We start from the raw sequence: 11,160 nt of genomic DNA on the forward strand, positions 1-11,160 counted from the left end.
GTTAATTGGACAATTTCATGAATCATATATATGCACCATTTATAACAATTTTTCTTTTTAATGGCCCTTTCCGTCAATAAACTCGGTACGAGCCTGTTAATATTTGAAGCTCCACACATGGGCGCCAAATTAATCCGGTGGTTCGCCAATTAGCAAATTTTAAGATAAATCGCCGCGGCATTTAACAAATCGGAATGCGATATATATCATTTTATATTTTGTCGGCGTTGCTTTTTTGAATATTCATCTAGTTTTATGTCCGACCCCATAAAACTTTCTTGTTAAGCGATAAATGTAAATTTGTTTAAAGAACCGATAGTTTTGTGACAAGTATCATAAAGATGGTGATTTATTCATTAATTATTAACGAGTGACAATCTTATCTAGTTTACTGTAAAACCGATTAATTCTTTTATATGAAACATTTATTATACGTGAAGTTTATGATAAGAACTTCCACTTTAACTAAGAATTGTTATAAATAGCGTTGAGAACTATCGACTGAAAATAGTCTAAATAGTTGATAGTTGCGAAACAGTGGATGTTAAAAAAAATTGCGACTGAAAATTGTACGAGGGTGGTTCAAATATGATCGAGACAAATATCCTGACACTTCTATTTACTATTGAAAATATTTACAAAAATTTACAGTTTTTATAGCTATTTCAACTCGCTAGTTACGCATTTTGTCTATCTTTCTGGAAATTTTTTGATGCCGGTATCGAAGAATTCCTTGGGCATCTCGGACAGCCATGTGCGCACGAAACCCCTACCTCATCGTCGGTGTTGAATCTTTGACCTCCGAGGGCTTCTTTCAGTGGTCCGAATATGTGGTAGTCGCAGGGTGATAAATCCGGATTGTATGGGGGACGGGGCATGTTCCAGTACCTTCCACCCTAATTCCAATATTATATCGAACGTGAGATGCGCGGTATGAGGGCGCGCGTTATCCTGGGGAAGAATCGCACTTCGTGCTGGAATTTTACTCCGTTTCGAGCGATAAGCAGGTTTCACCTGTGTTTTTAGAAGGTTAGAGTAGTATGCGGCATTAATAGTAAATTGGGAGCGCAGGAAATTGACGTAAGCACGCCCCGCGAACACCGTACACAGAACGTTACCCGCGGACCTGGTTGTCTTCGCTTTGATTGGCGCTCTTTCCTCCTTCTTTCTCCACTGTTTAAACGTCTTGCTTTCGGAAGTATAATAGTGTACCCATGTCTCCTCTGTAGTGAAGATTCGCGTTAAAAAGCCATCCTCCTCCGTCTCATTGGCGTCATTTTTGGCGGAGGTTCAACAGTTTAGGAACCAATTATATTGCGAATTATAGCATTTAGAGTGAAGCAACATTTGTTGTTGTGAAAAAAATTGATAAAAAGGAATTTCGCGCATTGACAAAATATAGTTTTTTGAAGGGAAAATATACAGTTGAAGCAAAAACTTGGCTTGATGCCGAGTTTCCGGACACTGCTCCAGGAAAATTAACCATCAAGGATTGGTGTGCTAAGTTTAGACCTGATGAAATCAGCACCGAAGGCAGTGAACGCAGTGGACGCCCAAAAGAGGTTGTCATAGACGAAAACATTAAAAACATCAACAAAATAATTTTGAATAACCGTAAATTGAAATTGAATGAAATAGCAGACATTCTAAAGATATCAAATGAACATGTACATCATATCATTCACGAATATTTGGGTATGAGAAACCTCTGTTCAAAGTAGGTACCGCGTGAGCTCACTTTTGACCAAAAACAACGTCGTGTTGATGATTCGGAGCAGTGTTTGAAGATGATCAAGCGTAATAAACCCGAGATTTTGCATCGATATAGGGCAATTGATGAAATATGGCCCCATCATTTCACTCCGAAGTCCCGCTCCAAAACGTGGGAAAACGCATTTTGGGATGTGCATGGAATAATTTTCATTGACTACATTGAAAAAGGAAGTACCATGAACAGCGACTATTACATAACGTTATTGGACTGTTTGAAGGACGAAATCACCCAATAACGGCCCCATTTGAAGAGAAAGAAATTGCTGCTTTTACAATGCACCGTGTGACAAGTCAGTGAAAATGATGACACAAAACCCTTGAAATGGCATCGAAAAGTTGGAGGGTCGCTATAATCAGTGTATCACCCTTGAAGGGAATTATGTTGAATATAAAAAACCAATTTTGCCAAAAAAAAATTGTTTTACTACGGTAGGGCGGAGACTTTCCAATTGACAAGGATGTCTTGTACTGGCTAATGATGTTGACTATTAAATTAATGCTTTCTTTACCAAGTTAGCAGACATAGAATGGATATCACCCACCTAATATGACGCAATTGCATCATTTAAAACTTTATTTTGTGTATGCCATCCAAAGTTCCAAACTTGAGAAACTGCAAAATTATCACAAAACCCGAAATATGAGGAAGAAGAACGCCTAATACCACCGGATAATGCCATGACAGGATAATTTCACACATTGCAACTTCGTTAGGCGAGAAGTAACGGGACAACAATCGTAATTACGAAACTATCTCGTAACATTACAATATTGGTGGGTTGAGTTGCTGGCTGCGAATGGAAAACTGAAATTTTCCGACGGCCAAGTTGGGGAAAGTTCGCGGTAGTTCTTGCCGGTTCGTGTCGTCTGAAATAATACGCCGCTATCTCTTGGAGTTTTGCTAGTTTGCTTTCGACAAAGCGATAATAATCGCGAAGTTCAAAAACGACTAAGCGGATCCCAATTGAGTGTGGTAAAAGTTTTGCCTTTAATAGTGATCTATGACCATTTTCAGTGCAAAAGACGACAACAATATAGTAATTAACTTGATCAAATGTATACAGGGTGCGTTGAAGCTTTTGTTATTGAGAAATTGGTATGAGATATTTTAACCAAAGTATTTTCCATCGTTAGCTACGATTAATATTAGTATTGACCAACTAATACACTACTATACAACTACACAATATCCTACAGTTTAGAATTAAACTTTGAATCTCTTCTCATGTTCTCTTTGAATCTGATCCGAATCCGTTCTCGATGTAAGCGATTGTTCCTATAGTATCTGGGTGCCATCCGCAATACTTCTAATGGTTTTACTTTGAAATGCTATTATTATTACTTCTACTACTTCCCCACTAGCAGCTTATAATATACGGATAACTTAGATGTTATTCCAGACAACCAATCAATTTTTTGTATGTATTTTAATGCTTTTAGAGTTTTTTCTTGTTGATATGTTTTCTCCTACTAAGTTTTATATCAACGTTCATTATCAATATACAGTCTGGCTGAGATGTAGAAGTTTAAGAGTTCAATGTAATATTTAATCGATTTTTATGGAGTTTATACAAAGTGTGGCAAAAATCCCGTTACCATTTTGATTGTCTATAACTTTGCTCAAAGAAAAGATAAGTAAGTATGGTTTTTATAAAATGTTTATTTGGTCTTTACAACTTTTTTTCGTTATTATTATATTGGTTAAATGGTGACTGCGATTGGGTATGCAAATTTTGGCATTTTTCATGTCATCCTACAACAACTGAGACTGAATTTCTTCAATTTCGTGACGAATATTGTCTTTACGATGTCGAATCGTTTGGGGCTTAGTTACATAAACTTTCTATTTAAAAAAAAAACCATAAGAAATAGTCTGGTGCTGTTAAATCCGGAGATCTGGCTGGCCATGCTAAATCGCCACTATGCGAAATTAGTCTTCGTGCAAAAACGTCATTCAATAATTAAATTGTTGAACGAACTGTGTGTGCTGTGGTCTCATCTTGCTGAAACCACATGTTGAAGATACCTCTAGAAGGGCTCTTCCATTTCAAGCACAAGAAATTTTCAAATAATATCTTGGTACCATTCAGTAATAACAGTAAGCGTGACACCTTGGTGATTTTTTGAAATATAGGGATTAATGATGTTTCCAGCATGAATACCATACCATACAGTTGGTTTAAGTGGATGCAATGATGTTTCATGAATTATTTGAGGATTTTGTGTTCCCCAAAATACACTGTTCTATTTATTGAGGTGGCCACTGAGAATTAAATGGGCTTCATCGCTCATTATCAGTTTAGACAAAAAATCTTCACTTTCACCAGACAGCCTTAGGACTGTCTGTACTCAACTCGTTGATCAAGATTTCTCGGTAGCAATTTTTGGAGTAGAATGAATGAGGCTTGTCTGCTGTACATACCGTTCTTTTGATGTAACAATTTTAATCGTAATATTTTAATACAACCTGATCGATAGGTTATGCTCAAACTCAATTTTATATGGTTTACAAGTTTGATTTAAATGATCGGTGAATATTTCAGCTTTTTGTTGATTTCCTCTCATAGATCTCATAGTCTCTCATAGATAAACTGTACAAATTTGTTCACTTAAAGATACTCGGTGGCTTTCCAATGTCATCAGTTATATCTCGTAGATAGTTTTTTCTCCAATATTTCCCTTTTCAATCTTCGTGATCTGTTGTTTAACCTATTATTATATTCTGATGTTCTATTCTGTTGCCATTTTTTCGTAGTTTTCATATTTCAAGCTACTATTGGCATATTGATGGATTCCTTTTGTTTCTCTTTTAACCTCATAGGTACTATTCCAAGCATCTTGCTAGATATCTGCAAGTCTGCTTCTAAGTTTAATTGTTCAGTTGTCCTGAGTGCTATAATAATAAATCGCAAACTGTTATTTTAATCAGAGTACTGTCAACACCAGAGTAATTTAATACTTAAGTTAGTTAAAAACTCTTTACGTTGATATTTTGCGTTCACCAAAATATATTGCTGATCCAGATATATGCGTAGCCACCTTAACAACTCCTTAGACCACCACAAAGATACCCACGTTGAATTCTAAGGTAGGCGATGCTAGCGGACTGGTACCATGCAGTTCCAGTTATGATATTCCTCTTTAGTGTTACATTCCTTTCTTGTATCACTACCGCATAACCTTGACATAACATAATATCTTGAGCATCGACCACATATAGTCTTAAAATTGAAATAAGTAAGTTTTAAATTAATCAATACATTGTCGTCGTGCGTGATCCTCTTTATATCACAAACTTATTCTGGACTCATCACCATAAAGGCGACAATATTATCAGGGAGCCGCATTTTTTCCTTTTATGGAGTAAAAAATTAGCATAAGAAAATAATAGACTTCTGGAATTTCCATCTTCAATTCACAATAACTTTTGACCAAGCTAACGACTAACATTACTATTATATCTAGGATGCTCTATGGATTATGGCTCTATTACCTCTTATATTCCCTATAATAAGGCAACATTCAATAGTTATTTTACTATTACCAAAGTTTATTTTTGAGTTAATTAACATTATTTAAGTATCCCAGTCACGGCAATATAGTACCAATACAGTTATCGGACAACATGCAGGCAAAGGGTAAATAGAAGTAAACCAAACCACGAACTTGTATAATGTATTAATGATTAATCTTAACTTTATCTTAAATAGTCTGATTTAATTAAAATAATTTGGGAAATATATACTGATATATTTATCCCACACTGGTCCTGCTTGTATATTGATACATGTAAAACAGAACAATAGTATTTAACTATAAAAGATTGTACTAATCTTATATAATGTAACATGTCAAAATTATATATTAATTATTACCATATCTGTCAAATATTTGAATAAATTTTAATTTCGGTGATAATAATAAAAAAAACTGTGAATAGAACGTTTGTTCCCATAAAAGGATGAATTAATAATCGATTAGAATTCGATTTCTTACAAACTTTATAATAACTGAAAACCTAATTATTACTAATTGTTGCAATATCATGGTTTCTCTACGAACAATTTTACATAATTGATGAACTCGTACTTGAATAAATGAATGCAAATTCTTCCTACGCCCGTGACAGCTAGAAAAAAGGCCACAGGCCAAAAAAACTCTGCTCCGAAGCAGGGCCACGTAAGGGACTCGTGAGATAGTTAGAAATGCGTTCGGACAAAAAGAATTCGAACTTAATAGAAACACTCGAACGAAAGAAAAGTCCTCGACATATCCTGCTCCGGACCGGAATACCAAGTACGGCGAGCCGCGCGAGATCCCGCCCTGTCCGGCCGAGCCTTATCTCAAATAAAAATCTCTTGTAATTGGCTTAGAAGTTTATAATAATATACGAGCCCCTGTTCTGGTGCGAATTGCGTTTTGGTATGCTGGACTCGTTGAACGTGTGCCCTAATTTTATGGGCTTCAATGTACTGGAGGGGATTTTCGTACAAACGGCAATACACTTACTTCAACCAACCATAATACGTACGGTGATGAAATAAAAATGATTCTTTGACTTTGAAATGACTTTATACTGAAAATATCGTATATATCATATATATCATATATATCATATATATCATATATATCATATATATCATATATATCATATATATCATATATATCATATATATCATATATATCATATATATCATATATATCATATATATCATATATATCATATATATCATATATATCATATATATCATATATATCATATATCATATATATCATATATATCATATATATCAGCAGATATATATCCGCTTTTAATCTAAACACATCCAATGAATAAGTAAATTCTATAAACGGGCTATTAAAATAAACTAGAGAAATTGAGATCTATATTTAAAGCTTGACTATATTTACTTGATATAAACCGAAAGCTCCCTAAACCATGATATTTTAATAAAAGTAGCGGTCGGTCGTATTATTGTTAAGAATTATTAAAAAGGGCTTTTACACGCAAGCTGTCAAAGTAATTTGCTTCGCGGAAAAAAAAAACGTCGGAACGTCCGAAGGGTGAGCGACCCCACAAAAAAGACCGTTTTGTTTGAATCAGTTTTACGAAAACAAAAACGGGAACGAAACGATCCCAAAATCATGCTAATGGCCGGCCTTGATTTTCGTTAAATTGAATTCGAACAAACGACGAGCACGGTTCTCCACGTGTTTGTTGGAATTTGTATTAAAGCGTAATTAATCCATAGCCTCGAAGGGGATTGTTGCGATTTTTATATAGAGTAAAGATTAAATGTGTTATCAAGTTTGATTTAAATAATATTGAGTTATTATTGCATTCTATATATTTCAATGGAAAGAATTGTTAAACAGTCAAAATAACTATTAATTTCGATGATTTTGACATTTTTCTAAATGAAATAGCATATCTTTGAATCTTAAAATACTGCTGCTTGGTTATATCCCCATTGTCGTTCTTTTTTTAATATATTTTAGGGTCTCCTTTTACCAACTATGGGTACTAATGGGTTTATCTGGACTGGGCCTAAAGTTTAACGTGGGCTCCGAACCACGGTCCTCAGCATTAAGCCTACCGACTAGCGAGTGACCAACTTTAGAAATCATCCTAGAAGGCATCCGGTTACTGGCGTGACTGGGATCATTTTCCTTATCGGATTTTACACTCTTGCCTAGAATTTTCACAAATTTTAAACAATTCGCCCATCGCCTTTACCACTGCGCCACCAAGCCGGCTTATTTCATGTTTAAGGTGATATTTTGTATATATTTGTAAATGCATTTTTTACGGGGTTATCATACAGCTCTTCGTTAATTACGTAGAGATCATTAATAATTAATCAAAGAACATTATTTCGGTGGCGTTGGATTACTAGCTAATTTTAGTTTGATGTCCTAGATCAACTCCATACTTGCATCTTATAAGTTTAAATAAGTTTTATAACTGACTGATATAGCAATATCCTTAGTCTGCTTAGCTTCTTGTCTAACGAGATATTATTAATTTATAATGATAAATAATATTGAACCGAATATGTAGCCAAAGGATTACTCCAAAGGATATCAGGACTAAAGAAAAATAGTCACGGTTACTATCTCAGTTAGTGGAAACAATTAAAATATTTTTTGGTGTTAAATTTTAATTACCACCAAAAAATATCCAATAATAAATATTTCAGTTAGAGCGTGGTTGAATTTTTATATATAAAAATATTAATATTTGCTCTTGCAAAAGCTTATTACTTCATATTAAATCACAGAGAGAAAAAACCTAATACCAACACACCAGTTTGGGTTTATTAACAAGCATTCAACAATTGATCAGGTCTACAGAATAACAGATGTTATTGCAAAAGCCTACCAAAGTAAAAAGTATGCTCAGCCATATTCTTAGATATAGCACAAGCGTTCGATAAGGTTTGACATAAAGGCCTTGTTCATAAACTACAGAAAATGTTACCAAAACAATACACCGAAATCTAACTAAAATTATACATTACAGCCAGAATATTGAAAGTTAAACAAGAAAAAGCTTACTCCATCTACCTTATGATATACCACAAATGGAGGAGAATATTACGACGGCTACATTTGCTGATGATACAGCGATTATAGCTGTCCGAGACAATAGTGAAGAAGCCACGCGAAATTTACAACAGGTTAGTGACAATATATATAACTGGACACAAGCTTGGAAAATAAAAATTAATAAAAGTAAATCTGTGCAAGTGCAATTCAGACCTTACACGCACCAATAACATGAAATAAAATATCATTCCATATAGCAGCAACGTTAAATATCTCGGAGTGAATCTTGATGCAAAACTTCGCTGGAAGGAACATATAAAGAAGAAATGAAAAGAACTGGAATTGAAATATAGGAAAATGTATTGGTAAATTGGGAGAAAATCACAATTATCAGTACATAATATATTGCTATTATATAAGCAAATACTATATAAACATAAACAAAACACAAAATTTTCAGAACAAAGTCCTGAGATGTGTTGTAGGCGCACACAAATACTACATGGCTAACTACCTACATCAAGACTCCAAGAGAAAATACTCCATTCTCATGAGAATATTGAAGTATTACAAATTTTGGATACTACCAGAGCAGGACACAGACTCCAAAGAATCAAACCATCTGATCTTTTGTACTGTTTTATAGTGAGGTGCATATAATAAAAAATACAGCAGTGACACGCATAAACATTATTTCATCAGAGACTGAGATAAGGCCGATGGGTCGTCCTAATTACATACCTAGATTTAAGTTATCATAAATACAAATTGTAGGTTGGTCGATAACAATGTAACAATTAAATAATAAAAAAACTTCATATAAAGTACTTTGTAGAAAAAACATCCATTGTCTAATTTTCTGTATAAAAATATAACTAATTCAGAACTTGAAAATTCTCGCCTATTTTAAATAATGCCTCTTTTCCATTACGATAAAAAAAACTCTAACAATTAAAATGCAGTTCACGAGATAAGGTTGGTAGCGCTGCTCTATGCACCAGTCTTGGGAAACGAGATCTCGGGGGAAGATAGTTACGCGATTAGTGTTGTATTAACAGGCTTATGAGAATTGTCGGTGGATTTTTATAGGGCATCTAATTAAGAAAAATAATTGTTCTGTCTTCTTTCCAACAGTCTCAATTGGCCGGAAGTTTCACGGCTTAAAAAAAACGTTATGAAAGAGACTTTTTCGTACATTTTCTATTGTTTGCTTTTGTATTTATATTGCATGAATTGCAATTCGACCTTCAATCAATGAATAATATTACTCAAACCAAGCTTAGTTTAGCGTGAATCTTCAATAGTCACTGCTTATATTAATTTCTTTATTATTTATGTGATATTTTCAACTATATAACACTTTTTGTTCGTATACACATTTCGAAAACATGTGCATATATAAAAAATGTGACATTTAAAGTTGTAAAAACTATCGAGGGATAAGCCTGCTACCAATTGTCAAACAAATGCGAGTTCTTCGATCACATTGTGTGACAAATTTTGTATGTATAACATTAAACAAAACGGATTTCTTTGTCAGATTGTACCTGCTGAACACAAAAACTAAAACGGATTTTCTGTAACACCTACCATTTTAAAACTATAATAAATTAAAGTACTGTCAATAAATAAAGATACTATGAAAATATTATATAATACTAGACGATGAATCAAAACAGCTCATCTTGTGGTGGTGAATAAAAGAACCGATAATCCATATATTTTGAAAAAAATTACGAAATATTAACTTTTCCTCTTGTGAATAATAGAATCCTCTTTCATTACCAACCAACAGTATTGTGCTAACATTTTATTGTACCATCTTCCTTCAAAGCGTTCCCTTTGTTCGTCACTCACTATTGCAAGATTAGGAGCAACAAAAATCGAAATGGGAACGCACGAAAGGTATTTTTAATGACATTCTGTACCCCATCGTTTTAACTTCTTGTAACAGATCATTCCTAAAAACTCATCATTTTCAGCTTTAAGATCGCCTAAATATTCATGATAACCAAGTTACTTAGTTTTCACGGTAAGATTTCCATCGGATTTATTGTTTTATTATAAGTTTCCTTATTTGTGGACCAACAAAAACGCCTTCTTTTAATCTAGCATCACTTAATTTAGATAAAACAGTTTTCAAATAAAAAAATCCCTTACCATTTTTATACATGGCCTTAACAAAATTTTTCACAAGGAATCACATTTTCTTCTAGAATAAGATGTTGATATTTAACGTTTGATTTACCACAAACATAGTCAGAAGTTTTTGGTGTTTCTACTGTTCTAACAACTAACATTAGTTCCATGCTTTCATACGTTTCTTTTAAAATCACTCAATATGCAATAGGTATGAAAGGATATCGGCTGCCATTGTGAAGAAATACAGATTTTAAGCGTAAATAGTATTCACACTATTACTAAGGTGACGTGTTTTAACAATGGAATAAGGAATTCAAAACACGTAATTTTATTTGGGTTATAAAATTATATCACACAGTGTTATTTCTTCTTATATTGAAACATATGAAATACATTTTAGCAAATTGTCCTTTAATGACTCTTAATAATATATGCTAAGGAAAGGTATCAATAGGGCTCTAACATAAGTTACGTCCCCTAGGTAGTACACGTAACAAGACGAAATGTCACAGAAAAGAGGTGAATATTCGGTATAGAATAAGAATAAGGTATGTAGGGTGATAGTATATGTATTCATATAAGACTACACCTAACTACACGTGCACTTAGTCTAAAATATTTCTTGAACCTGACCGAATTTAAATCAAATTTTTACAGGACCAGAGCCGCAGGCATCATCAGCATCCATTATCTTCA

The sequence above is a fragment of the Rhynchophorus ferrugineus genome, unplaced genomic scaffold (genome assembly GCF_030347505.1).
Source record: "Rhynchophorus ferrugineus isolate W39M unplaced genomic scaffold, kcgeb_rfMv2 rfM6, whole genome shotgun sequence".
NCBI classification, from domain to species: domain Eukaryota; kingdom Metazoa; phylum Arthropoda; class Insecta; order Coleoptera; family Curculionidae; genus Rhynchophorus; species Rhynchophorus ferrugineus.